This window comes from Hemitrygon akajei, chromosome 9 (assembly GCF_048418815.1).
Source record: "Hemitrygon akajei chromosome 9, sHemAka1.3, whole genome shotgun sequence".
NCBI classification, from domain to species: Eukaryota; Metazoa; Chordata; class Chondrichthyes; order Myliobatiformes; family Dasyatidae; genus Hemitrygon; species Hemitrygon akajei.
Window position 1 is genome coordinate 106,593,463 of NC_133132.1, and position 18,603 is coordinate 106,612,065.

Sequence of the window (18,603 nt, forward strand, 5' to 3'; positions counted from 1 at the left end):
TCCGAGGGAACACCTCGTTAGGCCCTGCTGATTTATCCACCCTAATTTTCCTCAGAACAGCAAACACCACCTCTGTAATCTGTATGGGGTCTGTGAAGCTGATGCCACTTTGCCTCACTTCTATAGACTCTGTGTCCATCTCTGGAGGAAATATAGGTGCAAACAAATTACTTAAGATCTCCCCCATCTCTTGCAGCTTCACATATGGATTATTATTCTGATCTTCCAGAGGACCAATTTTGTCCCCTGCAGTCCTTTGGCCCTTAATATACCACCTTCACCTTGTTTGCTATGGCAACCTTGTACCTTCTTTTACAACCCTCTGATTTCTTTAAGTGTTCTCTTGTATTTCTTACAGTTCTTAAGTACCTCATTTGTTCCTACTTGCCTATACATGATATGCACCTTTTTTTAAAAACTGAGCACCAACATCTCTAGAAAACATGGTTCCATACGCATGTTATCTTTACCTTTTATCCTGACAGGCGTGTACAAACTTTGCACTCTCAAAATTGTACTACTTAAGGCCTCCCACTTACCAAGTACACTTTTGCTAGAAAACATTCAGAGCCAATCCACACTTGCCAGATCCTTTCTGATTCCATCAAAATTGGCCTTTCTCCAATTTAGAATCTCAACCTGTGGACCAGACTTACCTTTTTGCATATCTACTTTGCATTGTGACATAGATGCAAAGTGTTCCCCTACACAAACCTCTGCCACCTATCCTGTCTCATTCCCTAATAGTAGATCAAGTATCACACTCTCTCTCATTGGGACTTCTAAGGAAACTTTCCTAAGCAGATTTGACAGTCTATCCCAACTAGTCCTTTTAAACTATGAAAGTCCAAGTCAATATGTGGAAAGTTTAAAAATAGCTATTATAACAACCTCCTGTTTCTTGAAGCAGTTTGTGATTTCTATACAAGTTTGTTCATCTAAATCCCTTGACTGTTAGGTGGTCTGTAATATAGCCACATTAATGTGTTCATACCTTTCTTAGTCAGCATCAGAGGTCAGATCATAACAAACCTCAAGTTTGTCAATGACATCAATGAACTAGCAGGAAGTGAAGGTAAGCTGGCCTGCCTTGTGAACTGTCTGGATCTACCAGATATGGCATGGAATTCAGCACAGGGAAAACCAAGCTGATGAGAAATGGAGAGGAGTGAATCATGACAAAATTTACAGTTGATGAACAAGAACTAGACACTCTCAAATGGTTCAAGTATCTTGATGCCATCAACCAAAAATGATTAAAGCCTGAAGTCCTTGCAAGAACAGCCCAAACAACACTGACTTAACTAAAATCAGTCTGGAGAGACAATAACTTCACTCTCAGATCCAAGTTGAAACTCCAGAGTGCACTTGTGCTCTTCATCTTCCTGTATGCATGCGAATCATGCTCTTTGACTGCAGAACTGCAAAAGAAGATCCAGGTAGCAGAAATGAGATGCTTCAGATTGCTCCTCAGCATCTCCTATACAAACCATGTCTCAAATGATGAACAAACACGAGGAAATCTGCAGATGCCGGAAATTCAAACCACACACACAAAATGCTAGTGGAACACATCAGGCCAGGCAGCATCTATAAGGAGAAGCACTGTTGACGCTTTGGGCCGAGACCCTTCGTCAGGACTATGGGTCGGGTCTCAGCTCGAAACGTCGACAGTGCTTCTCCTTATAGATGCTGCCTGGCCTGCTGTGTTCCACCAGCATTTTGTGTGTGTTGCTCAAATGAAGTAAGAACCATCACCCAGCACATGAGAAACTATGAAGATTTACTGTCCACAGTAAAGAAGAGGAAATTGAGATGATATGACCACATAACAAGATCAAGAGGACTCTCAAAGACTATTCTTTGGGGAATTGTGCAGTGGAGAAAGAAATGGGCAGACAACATTGCAGAGTGGACTGGAAAGAGGTTTGCTGCAACCCAGGCACTTGCATACAACCATGAAAGAAAGAGGTAACTGTTGTGATGATCAGCGCCCCTACAACCCAGGTGGGTTAGACCATAAGGCAGAGGAGCAGAATTAGGCCAGTCAGCCCACTGAGTCAGTTCTGCCATTCCATTATGGCTGATCCAAGAGCCTATTCAACCCTAACCTTTCAGTCCACCCATAACACTTCACTAGACAAGGTCTCCAGTCTATCCTGACTGAGCACTGCCGTGACATTTCCCATGACTGGTATCGTTAGCCCTCCTCCTTTAACCCCTCTTGCTCTGTTACATCTGAAACAGCTGAACACTGGAATATTGAGCCACCAGTCTTGCCCCGCTTGCAAACAAGTCCCACTAATGACTGCAATATTCTATGTGACCAATTAACGTACCAATTTGTCCAACACTGGAATGCAGGAGGCAACTGGAGCACCTGGAGGAAACCCACGTGGGAACAAGGGAGAATGTACAAATGCCTGACAGACAGCAGAGGGATTATACTCAGGTTGTTGATTCTGTAACAGTGTTATGTGAACCACTATGCTGTAATAGTGTTATGCTGCCACATCTTATATAAAATACTTTATTCAGTACATATGGTAGTGTAAATAATAAAAGTAAACTTTGAAGGGAATTCATTAATGAAACTCCTGTATGAAGTATAATCGATAGAGGGTGAGCCATAATTTGTGCCAGAAGAATGTAATCTATCGTGCAACTGAATGAAAAGTGAACTTGATGATTCTTTGATAACTAATTGCCGTCCCTTTGTTTGTTATGAGCTGCACAAGACTAAGACATAAGACAGGACAATTGGGATATAGCTTCTAACATACAGAGGATTCAAGATGCAGAGAAAATTGCAAAAAAAAAACTCTAAGTAAATTCTCACATAAGCTGTGAACACTACATAACCTAGGCAAATACTGGCAGTGATTCACTTTGTGAGATTCTGTTTTAATGATTGTTCTCAGCTGGTCTGGGAGTAACAAAGCAAAAGAGCAGAGAGGAATAAATGGAGTAATTGTAGTTTGAAGATTCAACTTCAGATTCATTTATTACATGTATATGGAAAGTTACTCAGTGACCACTTTATTAGGCACACCTGTACACCTTGTTAATTCAACTATCTGATCAGCCAATCATGTGGCAGCAACTCAATGCATAAAAGCATGCAGACATGGTCAAGAGCTTCAGTTATTGTTCAGACCAAACATCAGGATGAGGAAGAACTGTGATCTAAATGACTTTGAATGTAGAATGTTTGTTGGTGCCAGATGGGGTGGTTTGAATATCTCAAAAACTGCCAGTCACCTGGGATTTCATGCACAACAGTCTCTGAAGTTAATAGAGAATGATGTGAAAAGCAAAAACAACATCCAGTGAGTGCCAGTTCTAAGTTAATGAGAGCAGTCAAAGGAGAAGGGCCAGAATGGTTCAAGCTCACAGGGTGGTGACAGTAATAATCGTGCATTACAAGAGTGGGGTGCAGAATAGCTTCTCTGGATTCACAGCACATTGAATCCTAAAGTGGATGGGTGACTGCAGCAGAAGACCACAAAGGTACACTCAGTACCACTTTATTAGGTACAGTAGTTAACTAATATAGTGGCCACTGAATTTATGTACAAGGCTATTAAATAACCCTTTTCTCATTGCTCCAAGTTAGGTATCAAATTGTTTAGCTGTGCTTGGATGCTCTGGTGAAGAAACAAGTCAGATAACTCGGCAGCAAGCAGTGTCAGTGAATGATTTCTGTGCACAGTCTGCATCTCTGTCACTATGACCTTGTGTCAGATGCAGCCGATATTTTGAGGGTTTTGCTTTCACTCACACCATGCAGCTATAATGTAAAATGATTCAATCAGCAAATGTTTTTGTATGAATGATTTTAATCATAGTCCCCACATAAGCAGTAGAGGGAATATACATTTCTGCTTTATTAAATTTCTTCGAGTGTTTCACAACCAGTTGTCCCAGAATAAATAAACCAGAGGACTACAAGATGCAAAGTCATTTCTGGCAGAACACAATTAATAACTCTATAATCTAGAATAAGGAAAATATTGCAACTGCTTGCTTTGTCCTTCTGCCACAAAGTAACAAATTTCACAGCATAAAATTGATAATAAATCCAATTCTGATTCTGAAGTGTTGTAGAACATTACAGCACAGTACAGGTTCTTCTGCCCATGATGTTGTGCAACCCTTTTAATTTACTCTAAGATCAATCTAACCCTTTCCGCTTGCATAACCCTCCAATTTTATTTCACCTATGTGCCTATCTGTTTCCTAAATGTCCGTAATGTATCTGGCTCTACCACCATGAACCCATCACTCATTCTGTAAAGAACTTGCCTGTTATCCTCCTCTGAAGATTACTAACCATAGCCATACAGTGTGGGTTAGGGTTAATGAGATGTGGACTTGCTGTGTTGGCTGCCCCAAGCACAACTTCAGACAATGGCTATTGATGTAAATGACACATTTACTGTATGTTTCAATGTTTTGATATTCATGTGACAAATCAAAGATAATTCAATCTACTCTTTAATATAAACTCCTGATCTGTTGTGTCAAGTCCACTGGAACTTAAGCAAAGCAGCAGTCTTGATTCTGTGACAATGTCCAGATATCTATCATCCACACTGTTGGGCATCCTTTTAACCATATAACATATAACTATATAACAATTACAGCACGGAAACAGGCCATCTCAGCCCTTCTAGTCCGTGCCGACACTTACACTCACCTAGTCCCACTGGCCCGCATTCAGCCCATAACTCTCCATTCCTTTCCTGTCCATGTACCTATCCAATTTTACTTTAAATGACAATACTGAACCTGCCTCTACCACTTCTACTGGAAGCTCATTCCACACAGCTACCACTCTCTGAATAAAGAAATTCCCCCTCGTGTTACCCTTAAATTTTTGCCCCCTAACTCTCAAATCATGTCCTCTTGTTTGAATATCCCCTACTCTCAATGGAAAAAGCCTATCCACGTCAACTTGATCTATCCCCCTCATTTATTTTAAATACCTCTATCACGTTCCCCCCCCTTGATCTTCTACGCTCCAAAGAATAAAGACCTAACTTGTTCAACCTTTCTCTGTAACTTAGGTGCTGAAACCCTGGTAACATTCTAGTAAATCTTCTCTGTACTCTGTCTATTTTGTTGATATCTTTCCTATAATTCGGTGACCAGAACTGTACACAATTAAGTGACTTTTAAGTGAGTGGAGGAAAGTATAGGCAGAAGTGTCAGAGTTAGGGATTTATTTTTACACATAGTGGGAAGTGGGAACACTATTGGGGGGGGGGGTTCTGCAGGTAAATACCTCTATCAAATCTTCCGGCATTCTCATACATTCTAGGGAATAAAATCATAACTGCTTCAACCTTTTCCTACATGTATCTCAGGTCTTCAAGTCCTGGCACGATCCTTGTAAGTTTTCTCTACACTCTTTGAATCTTACCTTTCACTCTAGTAATCTATTCCCACTAATCCAGGCAAACCTTTTCTGCACCCTCTTCAAAGTCTCCTCATCCTTTCCATAATGGGGCAACCAGAACTTAACACAATGCTCTTGATATATCCTGACTGGAGTTTATAAATTTGTAAGGAAGGGGGCAAAAGACAGAATAAGAAGTTGGGGGAGGGGGAGTGACTGGAAGGAGTACAGGCCGATAAACAATAGCTGAGACCCCATAGAAGGTGGGCAGGTGAAGTGAGAAGCTGTGGTGGAGGGTGGGGAGAGTAACAGATGCCTTTGTAGTTGAAGGTCCCAAGTTCAAATCTCTCCCCCACAACTCAGCTTATAATGCTGGTTGATACAGATATTACATTGTGGTCTACACCCTCTCAGTTGAGGAACTGATTACATATTTAGGTTCTTTAAACTAACCTAGACTGCTGGTTGCTGAAGAATGGCAGTCTGAAGTGATGTGTTAGCCCTTCATCAGCAGGAGATGCAGTTTGGTACCTTGTAATTTAGTTGTTGATCGAATGATAAACCTTCCTGTCAGTGATATTTGTTTGGCTTTCCATTAAGATTTGAACAGTTTGTATATGCCAGCATTAATCCTTTACATCATGTAGCTTGAAGAAAGGGTTCTGTGCTAATATCCTTTTGTTTTACATAGGATGTTTTTCATGAATAGAACAAAGTACAGGGTGGCACAGGAACAGACCCTTTAGGTCTTTCCTAGATCAAGAGTCTGAAGAAAGGTTGCAGCTCTTTAAAATGCTGGTTAGACCACACTGAGTATTGCATTCAGTTATGGTTCCTTTATTATAAGAACGATGTGGAATCTTTAGAGAGGGTTCAGATGAGATTTACCCTAATGCTGCCTGGAATAGAGAGCATGTCTTTTAAGGACAGGTAGAGCAAGCTAGTGCTTTTATCTTTCAAGCAAAGAAGGATAAGAGATGACTTCACAGATGTGTACATGGTGATAAGAGGCATAAATCAAGTGAACAGCCAGATATATTTTCCTAAGACAAAAATGGCTAATACAAGGAGGCATAATTTTAAGGTGATTGGAGGAGAGTATCGGGGGGATGTCAGAGGTTTTTTAAACGCAGAGCTGGGAGTGCATGGAAAAATCTACCAGCAGTGTTGGTAGAGGTAGATAAATTAGGGACACTTAATCAACTCTTAGGTGCATGGATGTTTGAAAAATGGAGGGCCATTTAGGAGGAAAGGTTTAGATTGATCTTAGAGTAGGGTAAAATGTCAGCACAACATTGTAGGCTGAAGTATTCTAAGTTCTAGTATCCACAATACAATTTAGAAATGGAATTTAAAATTTAAAACTCGAATGCAATTTAAATGCCAGATTCGTGCTGTGCATCCAACCATTCTGGCATGACCTGCTGTGTGTAACTTTATTATGTGTAGTCGAGCCTGTGTTATCAAGTTCCACTGCACCTCGTAAATGTAACAACTAAATCAGAACCTCTTTATATGTAGCACAGATGTCTTCTCCTCTTGTGTGCTTGTACATCTTATCAGTTGCTCCCCCAGGAAGTGACATGAAGACCATAAGGTAATAAGACATAGGAGTAGAACTAATCTATTCGGCCCATCAAGTCTGCTCTACTATTTCACCATTTCCCTTTCAACCCCTTTCTTCTACCTTCTTCCTGTAACCTTTCTCACCCTGACTAATCAAGAACATATAAATATCCACCTTAAATATACCCAATGACCTGGCTTCCATAGCTTCCTGCAAAAACAAATTCCACAGATTCGTCACTCTCTGGCTTAAAAAAAATCTTTTCATCTCCATTGTACATGGTCATCCTTCTATTCTGAGGCTGTGCCCTCAGGTCTTGGACTCAACCACGCTACAAAACATTCTCTCCACATCAACTCTTTCAAAATGCAATAAATTTCAATGCCCCCTCCTCCCTGCCATTCTTCTAAATTCCAATGACTACTGACCCAGAATCATCAAACCCTCTTCATAAGAAAACTTTTTAATTCCCAGGTTCATTCTTGTAAACCTCCTTTGAACATTCTCTAATGTAAGCACATCCTTTCTTTAGATAAGGAGCCCAAAACTGCTCAGAATACTCCAAATGAGTCTTCACCAGTGCCTTATAAAACATCAGTATTACAACCTTACTTATATTTTAATCTTCTCAAAATGAATGACAACATTGTGATTGCCTTCCTCACCAATGGCTCAACCTGCAAGTTAACTTCCAGGGAATTCTGCACTAGGACTGCTAAGTTCCTTTGCACCTTGGATTTTTGAATTTTCTCTCCATTTAGAAAATAGTCTACTCTTTTATTGCTTCTATCAAAGTGCATGACAATAAACTTCCTGAGACTGTATTCCATCTATCATTACTTTTCCAATTCTCCTAATTTGTCTAAGTCTTTCTGCAGCCTCCCTGCTTCCTCAATGCCATCTGTCCCTCCACCTACGTACATATCATCTGTAAACTCGGCCACAAATCCACTAACACTGTCATCCAAATCATTGACATACGATGTAAAAAGAACTGGTAGAAAAACATACTCTTGCAGAACACCACTAGTCAACGGCAGCCAATCAGAAAAGGTTCCCATTATTTCCACTCTTTACTTCCTGCTAATCAGTCAATCTTCCATCCATGCTTGTATCTATCCTGTAGTACCATGGGTTCTTGACTTGTTAGCCAGTCTCATGTGTGGTACATTGTTAAAGTCCTCCTGGATATCCAAGTACACAACATCCACCAATTTGCATTTGTTCATCCTGCTTGTTATTTCCTAAAAGAATTCCAACAGATTTGTCAAGCAAGAATTTACCTTTTTAAAAAAAACTATGCTGACTTTAGCTCCAAGTTCCCTGAGACTTTATCCTTAATAATCGACTCTGCCTTTCCAATCATTGAGGTTAAGCTAACTAGCCCATAATTTCCTGTCTCTTGCCTCCCTTGCTTCTTGAAGATTGCAGTGACATTTGCAATTTTCCAGTCCTCCGGAACAATGCCAGAATCTGGTAATTCTTGAAAGATCATTATTAATGCCTCCACAATCTCTTCAGCTATTTCTTTCAAAACCCTGGGTTGTAGTCCATCTGGTTCAGGTGAACTTCTCTATCTTCAGACCTTTCAACATTCCCAAGCAATTTCTCCCTAGTAACAGGAACAGCACTCACTTGCGCCCCCAACACTTTTGAACAACCAGCATATGGCCAATGTTTTTGCCTTCCATAGGGAAAACAGATGAAAATACATATTCAGTTTATCTGTCATTTTCTTGTTTCCCATTACTACTTCTCCAGTATCATTTCCCAGGGGTCCAATATCTACTCTTCCCTCTCTTTTAATCTATCTGCCTGTATACAATATGAAAAAAAAATCTTTTGGAATCCTCTTTAATACTATTTGCTGGTTTACCTTCATATTTCAACTTTTCTGTCCTTGAGTTTCTTTAGTTGCCTCTTGCCAGGTTTTTAAAGCAGTCAAGTCCTCCAAAAGAAGAAAGCCCTTAACTCCAAGTGAAGTCATCGGGACGCCGTTGTGATGGTGTTTTTTTTTAAACAGGCTTTCTTATTTTTTACTAGCCCAAGTTGCTAGCTCGATGTTCAACCCAGCATGGATGGAAAGCGTGCAAGGGAGCCAGCTGGATTCGAACTCGGACTTCGCTCCGAAGTCCGGCACTGATGCTACTATGCCACCAGCATGTTAAGCCTCCAATGTCCCACTTATTTTTGCACTATTACATGCCATTTCTTTTTCATTTATGCTGTCTTTGACTTCCCTGGTCAGCCACATTTGTGTCATCCTGCCTTAAAATGTTTCCTCATATTTGGGATGTATCCAGCTTGCCTCTTCTGAATTACCCCCAGAAAGTCTAGCTTTTGCTATTCTGACATCATCACTGCTAGTATCCCCTTCTGATGTATCTGATTTTAGATTGTCCCTCTTAAACTGCAGGGTGAACTCTATGATAACATGATCACTATGTCCTAAAGTTTTCTTTACCTTAAGCTCCTGAACCAAGTCCAGTTCATTACTCAACAGTTTAGCCTTTCCCTTAGTGAGCTCAAGCACAAGCTGCTCTGAAAAGCCATTTGTATGTACTCTACAAATTCTCTCTTTGGCATCTAGAACTAACTTGATTTTCCCAACCTACAGTTTCTGCATATTGAAATCCCCCATGACTATTGTAATATTGCCCTTTTGACATGTTTTTCCCATCTTCCTCTGTAATTTGTACCTATACCCTCTCTACTGTTCGGATGCCTGTATGTAACTCCCATCAGGTTCTTCTTGCACTTGCAGTTTCTTAACTTCTCCCACAAGGCTTTTATAACTTCTGATCCTATGTCACCACTTTCTAAGTATTTGATTTCATTATTTTATGAACTGCACAATGCCACCTCCTCTGCTTACCTGCCTGTTCTTTAAATACAATGCATAACCTTGGATGTTAAGCTCCCAGTTGAGACCTTCTTTCAGCCATGACTTAGTGATTCCAATAAAGTCATACCTGGGAATCTCTAAATGCACTACAAGATCATCTACCTTATTCCAAATACTGTATGTATTCAAATATAACACTTTCAGTCCTGTATTCGGCTCCTTTTTTGTTTGTCCCTATGTTACACTGAAACTCGTCTTGCTGACTGCAATTTTGTCTTATCTACTTATCCTTTCTGATGGTCTCACTAGACACTGCATCTGCTTATATACTAACTGCCTCATCTTCAGCCTTATCACTCTGGGAACATGCTGTGGAACAACTGCAATCTGAGCGAGACCCTTGAATTAGCATTACGTATCGGGCCTCACTTGAACTCCTTCTCATGTGGCATATTTATTCAGAACAATGTCTTGACACAGCATTCAAAGGAGGAAGCTGTTACCTTATAGTCAGCACTTAGATTCACAGCCAGTGCTTTACTTAAGCATTTTGTCCCAGAAACTTTAGCAAAGTTCAACATTCATAGTTCCAATTAAATTGATTATTGATGTGCATGTGTGTCTTCGTATACTATCTTGACATTCACTTTCTGGCAGGAAAAAGGAAATACAATAGAATGTATGACATTAATGGAGTTACAGGGAAAGTGCAGTGCAGGTACACAGTAAGGTGTAAGCTTATAACAAGGTAGATTGTTAGGTCAAGAGTCCAGAGAAACATTTAATAGTCTTATAAGAGTGAGATAGAAGCTGTCCTTGCGCCTGGTGGTACACAGATTCAGGCTTTTGTATCTTCTGCTTGATGGGAGGAGGTAGCAGAGAGAATGTTCAGGGTGGGTGGGACCTTTGCTGACTGCTTCACTGAGACAGTGAGAAGTGAAGAAAGGATTCATAGAGGAGAAGCTAGTTTCCGTGATGTGCTGAGCTGCATCAATGAATTCCTGCAGTTTCTTCCATTTAACGGGAGCTTATTTAGTGTCGACTTCTGGATGACTTAACACATCCAAAGGTACTTTAAATGCCAAAGTCCTGTTGATCGTTCTTTTTTCCCCTGTATTTTCTCATATCTGGTTGCTGAGAAATAAAGCATACTCTATACGACATGGTCAAGGACACCTTGAAAACCCAGTGAATGAGGTCCAGAATGAGAAAGTGGCCAGCTGAATGTGTGAGCAAATGAGCTGTTAGCACAGTGATGACTTGTTATCAAAACACCAACCATCTGAGTTAAAAATTAATATTGATATGAATTACTCTTCCATTTCCTTCTCTTCATGGGGTGAATTGCAGAGATTACAATTCTATAGTGACTGCATAAGGGAATTTTTAAGATCAATTATTTTACACTTAATTTATCCCAGGGTTCAAATAATATCCACTTACCAGATAGATGTAATTGTTAATGTAGTAGAGATGATAATATGTACATAATATGATCTCTGATTTAAAAGCATTTATTAAATTTCATTACTTCCACGAAGTACACAGTTATATTAAAAGATTATTATCACCTGTTGCAATGATCTACCAAACCAAACTATAAAGTTTTTAAGGTTATTATAGCTGCATTGAGAACACCAGATACAGTTAATAACCCTGACAGACTCCAGGTAAAGTGTTGCCTCACCTGCCAGGACTGTTTGGGATCCTGAATGGAGGTGAAGGAGGAGCTGACTGGTAGGTGTAGTATTTGTCCTGCTTGTAGGGATATGGGCCAGGAGGGAGATCAATGGGGAGGGACAAATGGACAAGGGAGTCACATAGGGAACAATCCTTGCAGAGTGGAGGGGAAGCAATAATAATATAATAATAAGGGTTCCTTGTGGCAATAACTGATCAGATGGTTAACACAAAAAATTATCAAAAATATCTCAATAAAAGTCCAACAAATTCAAGACAATAAATGCAGAAAATGCCAGGAGAAGCCAGAAACAATTGAACACATTACAGGATCATGAAGCAGTTTAACTAAATCTGATTACTTATGCGGCACAATCACGTGGCAAACATCATTCACCAAAATCTTGCTTTAAAATGCTCAAATTATATTATGACTAATCCATTATCACAAATGGGAGAATCCATAATAACCATCTGGATAGAAAAATAAAGAATAAACAAATGAGAACAGCTTACTTAATAGGTATAGACATTCCAAACACACACAACTTACAGAAATCAATAATTGAAAAGCACCAGAAATATGGTGAATTAAAAGAGGAAATTCAAATACTTTTGTATATGAACAAGGCAAACCTTATCACAATAGTAATATCTACAACTTGTATCGCATTAAACAAATAGGTCTACACAGCAATCTTATGTAAATCTCCAGAAAGCCGTAACACTAAACATTGCTGGAATAGTCTGGAAATTCTGAGCAATTGAAAAATCAGTGTGCTTGGTTTTGCCCATACCTCAGATTTTACTGGCTTGAGCCAGAAAAAAAAGATTTATTTATAAGACCATAAGACATGGGAGCTGAATTAGGCTATTTGGTCCATTGGGTCTGCTCCACCATTTCATCATGATTGATTTATTATTCACCTCCACCCCATTCTCCTTCCTTCTCCCTGTAACCTTTGATGTCATTACTAATCAATAACTTATCAAACTCTGCTTTAAATATACTTAATGACCTGTCCTCTACAGTCATTCAGGGCAATGAATTCCACAGATTCAGCACCCTCTGGCTAAAGAAATTCCTCCTCATCTCCGTTCTACATGGATGTCTCTCTATTCTGAGGATGTGCCCTCTGCTCATGGATTCACCCAAAAAGGAAACATTCTTTCCACATCCACTTTGTCTGGGCCGTATAATATTCAATAAGTTTCAATGCACTCTGTCCTCATTCTGCTGAACTCTAGCGAGTACAAGCCCAGAGCCATCAAAAGCTACTCATACATTAACACTTCCATTCCCAGAATCGTTCTCTTGAACCTCCTCTAGACCCTCTCAAATGCCAGCACATCCTTCCTTAGTTAAGGGGCCTAAAACTACTCACAATACTCAAAGTGCAGTCTGACTAATGCCTAGCAAAGCATTAGATCCTTGCTCTTGTAATCTAGTCCTCTTGAAATGAATGTTAATATTGCATTTGCCTTCCTTACCACCAACTCAAACTGCAAGTTAATCTTTGGGGAATCCTGCACAAGGTCTCTCAAATCCTTTTGTGGCTCTGATTTTAGAATTTTCTCCATTTAGAATAGTTGATATCTTTATTCCTACATCCAAAGTGCATGTCCATACATTTCCCTACACCATATTCCAGCACCAAATCAATTTTTGATTTCATCTGCATATTGAATTCCCTCAGGATAATGGTAACATTTTCATTTTTCATCCTTTCAATCTCCCATTGTAATTTATATCACCCATTCTGGCTAGTGTTCAGATATAACTCCAATGAGGTCTTTACAGTTTCTTGCCTCTACCCACAAGGATTCTACATCTTCTGATTTTATGTCACCTCTTTCTTAGGATTTAAATTTAATTTTACCAACAGAGCTACCACACCCTCTCTGCCAATCCTTCTAATACAATGTGTATCCTTGGATTTTAAGCTCCCAACTGTTATTTTCTTTCAGCCATGACTCAGTGATGCCCACAACATCATAATTGTCAATCTCTAATTACACTGCAAGATAATCTATCTTATTCTGTAAAATGTGTGTACTGGAAATATAACACCTGCAGTCCTGTACTCATCATCATTTTTAATTTTGCCGCCATTTACACTTGAACTTGTCTCACTAACTTTAACATTGCTTTGCTATCTGCCTGTTCTTCCTCAGTACCTCACTACACAATGCCTTGACTTATATACCAATACCCCATCCTCAGCCCTATCACTTCAGTTTTCATCCCTCTGACAAATTAGTTTAAACCCTCCTCAACAGCTCTAGCAAACCTGTCCACAAAGGTATTGGACCCCTTGGGTTCGGGTGTAACCCATCTTTTTTGTACAAGTCATACATTCCCCAGAGAAGATCCCAATAATCCATCACTACTTCCTCAGCCACTCATTCATCTGTACTATCATCCTATTCCTGCCCTGACTAGAACATGGTACTGGGAGTAATACAGAGATTACTACCTTGGAGGTCCTGCTCTTCAGCCTCTTCACTAACTCCCTATATCACAATGCAGGACAATTTCCCTCTTTTCTGTTTATGGCATTGGTGCCAATGTGCCCCATAACCTCTGGCTGCTTACCTTCCCTCTTGAGAATCTTCTGCAGTCACTCTGAGACACCCTAGACCATAGCACAGGGGAGGCAACACACCATACTGGCAACTCTTTCGCAACCACAAGATCTCCTGTCCATCCCCTAACTATCAAGTCTCCTATCAATATCACCCTGCTTGACTTTACTCTTCCCTGCTGCACCTTAGAACTGGCCTGGCTGCTACTGCTATCTCCTCCTCCAACCTCCCACCCCTTCCAGCAGTAATAGATAACTTCTCATATTAACGTTGTAGTTCAAAGTGCTATACAATGGGACACAGTGCAAACATGAAAATAAAATTAAAATAAGTATAAATATAAAAGACAAAGATCTTAGTTAAAAGCAAGGGTAAATAAGTGGATTTTGATAGGCTGGTATTTAGATAGATAGATAGATACTTTATTCATCCCCATGGGAAATTCAACATTTTTTCCAATGTCCCATACACTTCTTGTAGCAAAACTAATTACATACAATACTTAACTCAGTAAAAATATGATATGCATCTAAATCACTCTCTCAAAAAGCATTAATAATAGCTTTTAAAAAGTTCTTAAGTAGTTTACTTAAATACATTAAATACAATCAACCCCGGCACTTTAACATATCTTACTCCTGGCGGTTGAATTGTAAAGCCTAATGGCATTGGGGAGTATTGACCTCTTCATCCTGTCTGAGGAGCATTGCATCGATAGCAACCTGTTGCTGAAACTGCTTCTCTGTCTCTGGATGGTGCTATGTAGAGGATGTTCAGGGTTTTCCATAATTGACCGTAGCCTACTCAGCGCCCTTCGCTCAGCTACCGATGTTATACTCTCCAGTACTTTGCCCACGACAGAGCCCGCCTTCCTTACCAGCTTATTAAGACGTGAGGCGTCCCTCTTCTTAATGCTGCCTCCCCAACACGCCACCACAAAGAAGAGGGTGCTCTCCACAACTGACCTATAGAACATCTTCAGCATCTCACTACAGACATTAAATGACGCCAACCTTCTAAGGAAGTACAGTCGACTCTGTGCCTTCCTGCACAAGGCATCTGTGTTGGCAGTCCAGTCTAGCTTCTCGTCTAACTGTACTCCCAGATACTTGTAGGTCTTAACCTGCTCCACACATTCTCCATTAATGATCACTGGCTCCATATGAGGCCTAGGTCTCCTAAAGTCCACCACCATCTCCTTGGTCTTGGTGATATTGAGACGCAGGTAGTTTGAGTTGCACCATATCACAAAGTCCTGTATCAGTTTCCTATACTCCTCCTCCTGTCCATTCCTGACACACCCCACTATGGCCGTGTCATCAGCGAACTTCTGCACATGGCAGGACTCTGAGTTATATTGGAAGTCTGATGTGTACAGGGTGAATAGGACTGGAGAGAGCACGGTCCCCTGCGGTGCTCCTGTGCTGCTGACCACCGTGTCAGACCTACAGTCTCCCAACCGCACATACTGAGGTCTCTCTGTCAAGTAGTCCACTATCCAATCCACCATGTGAGAGTCTACTCCCATCTCCGTTAGTTTGTGCCTTAAGATCTTGGGCTGGATGGTGTTAAAGGCACTAGAGAAGTCAAGGAATGTAATCCTCACAGCACCACTGACCCCATCTAGGTGAGAGAGGGATTTGTGCAGCAAATACGTGATAGCATCCTCCACTCCCACCTTCTCCTTATACGCAAACTGAAGAGGATCCCGGGCGTGCCTGGTTTGTGGCCTCAGATTCTGTATTATTAGCCGCTCCATGGTCTTCATCACGTGCGACGTCAAGGCAACAGGTCTGAAGTCATTCAACTCCTTTGGTTGTGGTTTCTTCGGTACCGGGACAATACAGGATGTTTTCCACTGTCTGGGTACTCTTCTCTGCTCCAGGCTCATGTTGAAGATGTGCTGTAGTGGTTCTCCCAGCTCAGTCGCACAGGCCCTCAGTAATCGTGGGGAAACTCCATCCGGTCCAGCCGCCTTTCTGGTACAGATCTTCCTCAGTTGACCTTCCACCTGTGCAGCCATAATCCTGGGTGTGGGCAAGGTCTCCTGTGAGTGGCTATTTTCCTGTGAGGGAAGTAAGCCTGGTGTGGAGTTCTGCGGTGAGGATGAGATTGGGCTGTCGAACCTATTGAAGAAGTTGTTCAGCTGGTTTGCTTTCTCCACATCTCCACTTATGTTTGCCCCCCGCTTTGCACCGCATCCGGTGATGATCTTCATCCCATCCCACACCTCCTTCATGCTTTTTTTCTGCAGCTTTTGTTCTAGCTTCCTCCTATACTGCTCCTTTGCCCCCCTTATCTGTACTCTGAGTTCCTTCTGAACTGAATTTAAAAGGGTTAACTGAGTCTGCATCCCTTATAGATTTAGGTATTGAATTCCCCAGTGTAGGAATTGGTTCAAAAAAGCAGACCTGCCAATTAACATTTGAGAGAAATTTAAATTGAAGACACCAGCAGAAGTAGGCCTGAGAGCTTGAGCAGGATTATGAAAGGAAAATAACTGTGACGTACTCTGATCGCAGACCATTAAGAGCTTTAAAAACAAATAAGAGACCTTTAAGATCAATTCTGAGAGATAAAGGAAGCAAATGAAGAATAATTAGGATGTGGGTGATATGTTCCCTCATCCTGTTTTTAGTTAAAAGTCTAGCATCGACATTCTGAATGACTTGAAGTTTGTCAATAGATTGCTTTGGAAGGCCACTACAAAATGCACCGTGGTAGTCTAGTCCATTCGATATAAAAGCATGAATTAGTTTTTGAGCATCATTAAGTGACAGAAATAGTTGTACCTTTACAATATATCTTTAGTGTACTACTGCTGCTTTGGTCATTTTCTTTAAGTGGGATTTAAAGTTCAAATCTTAATCGAGAATAATACACAGGCTTGTTATTTCTGATTTTGCAAGGGCAGCCAAATTTGCAAGTTTATCAATAAATTGATCTCCTTTGGCTTTGGGACTAATCCAAAGTATTTCAGTTCTTTGTTCACTTAATTTTAGGAAATTATTGCTCATCCATTTGTTTAGGTATTGGTGTGTTGCTGGTAGGATCTCCTTGAAAATAACAAGTTGTGGAGAATCAACAAACATTCCTGATCTCTCCAAGGAAAATTGTGGTCTGCTAACTGAAGCATCTGTGACATTGTTCCCTTCTTTTTCTCTCAATTATTTTTATCTTCTGAATTTTTAATAATGCATTTTTGATGATCATTGTAATAAAATATTAATAGTTCTGGATCAAACTTACCACTTTCCTTGAAGAGGTGAGAGATGGAGATCAAGTGCTTGTCATTAAATCAGTCAGATTTCTTAGTAATTCCCATTGCATTTAGGTCAGGACCAGCACTGAATTTAACTCTGGGACCTTGTTCATTGAAACATTAGCTCTGACGCAACCAAATATTTAAAGATTAAAGATTAGCATTATTTGTGACAAGTCCATCAGATCGCACAGTGAAATGCACGACTTGCATCAATGAGCAATGAAGTCTGAGGATGTGCTGTGGTGTGGGGCAGCCTGTAAGTGTTGCCATGCTCCTGGCTCAAACATGGAATGTCCAAAACTTACTACCCTTAACCTTTATGTCTTCTGAAATGTGGGAGGAAACCCATGCAATCACAGGGAGAACACTCCTTAGAGACAGTGGCAGGAATCAACCTCCAATCTTCCAGTTGCTGGGGGGTGCTGTAAAGCATTATGTTAAGCACTATGCTACCACACCATCCTTCAATATTAATCTATATTCCATTAACAGGATGGTTAGACAAAGGCAAATGGCACAAGATTCAGAATCACAAGATTATAATGACAATGCTTTATTACCAAATGTAAAGAGAAATACTCACAGGCATTGCCACTGGAGCAGAATAACCTGCTCAGTAAATTACCTGCTTAAATGTCACTTCCACTGAAATGACAGAATGAAAGAGGAAAAAAAATACCTGCAGACTGTCGATATTATACTGAATCACATGAGAAATTAAAATTATACCACATTGATTCAAGACACGTGGTTATACACTTCTACTTAAGATTCAAGACTGTTTAATGTCATTTCCAATACACAAGTGCAAAGGGGAACAAAATAATTGTTACTCCAGATCTGAAGCAGCACAAAAAAACACACACACAATAAGATGAGTAATGCAATAATTATACTAAACACAATGATTATAAATAAAAATTATAGTTTATATATGTTGATTGTATGTCCTTAAAGTAATGTTAGGCACAAGAGTGTTCTTGCATAAGCTGACTAACAAGAAATTGGAGATATTGATCAGATCTTACAGCTTGGGGAAAGTAACTGTTTTTGAGTCTGATGATCCTGGCATGAATGTTACATAGCCTCATCCCTAATGGGAGTGGGACAAAAAGTCCATGAGGAGTATAGGTGGGATCTTCTTTGTGGTGGTGTGTTGGGGAGGAAGTATTAAGAAGAGGGACGCCTCACGTCTTAATAAGCTGGTAAGGAAGGCGGGCTCTGTCGTGGGCAAAGTACTGGAGAGTTTAACATCGGTA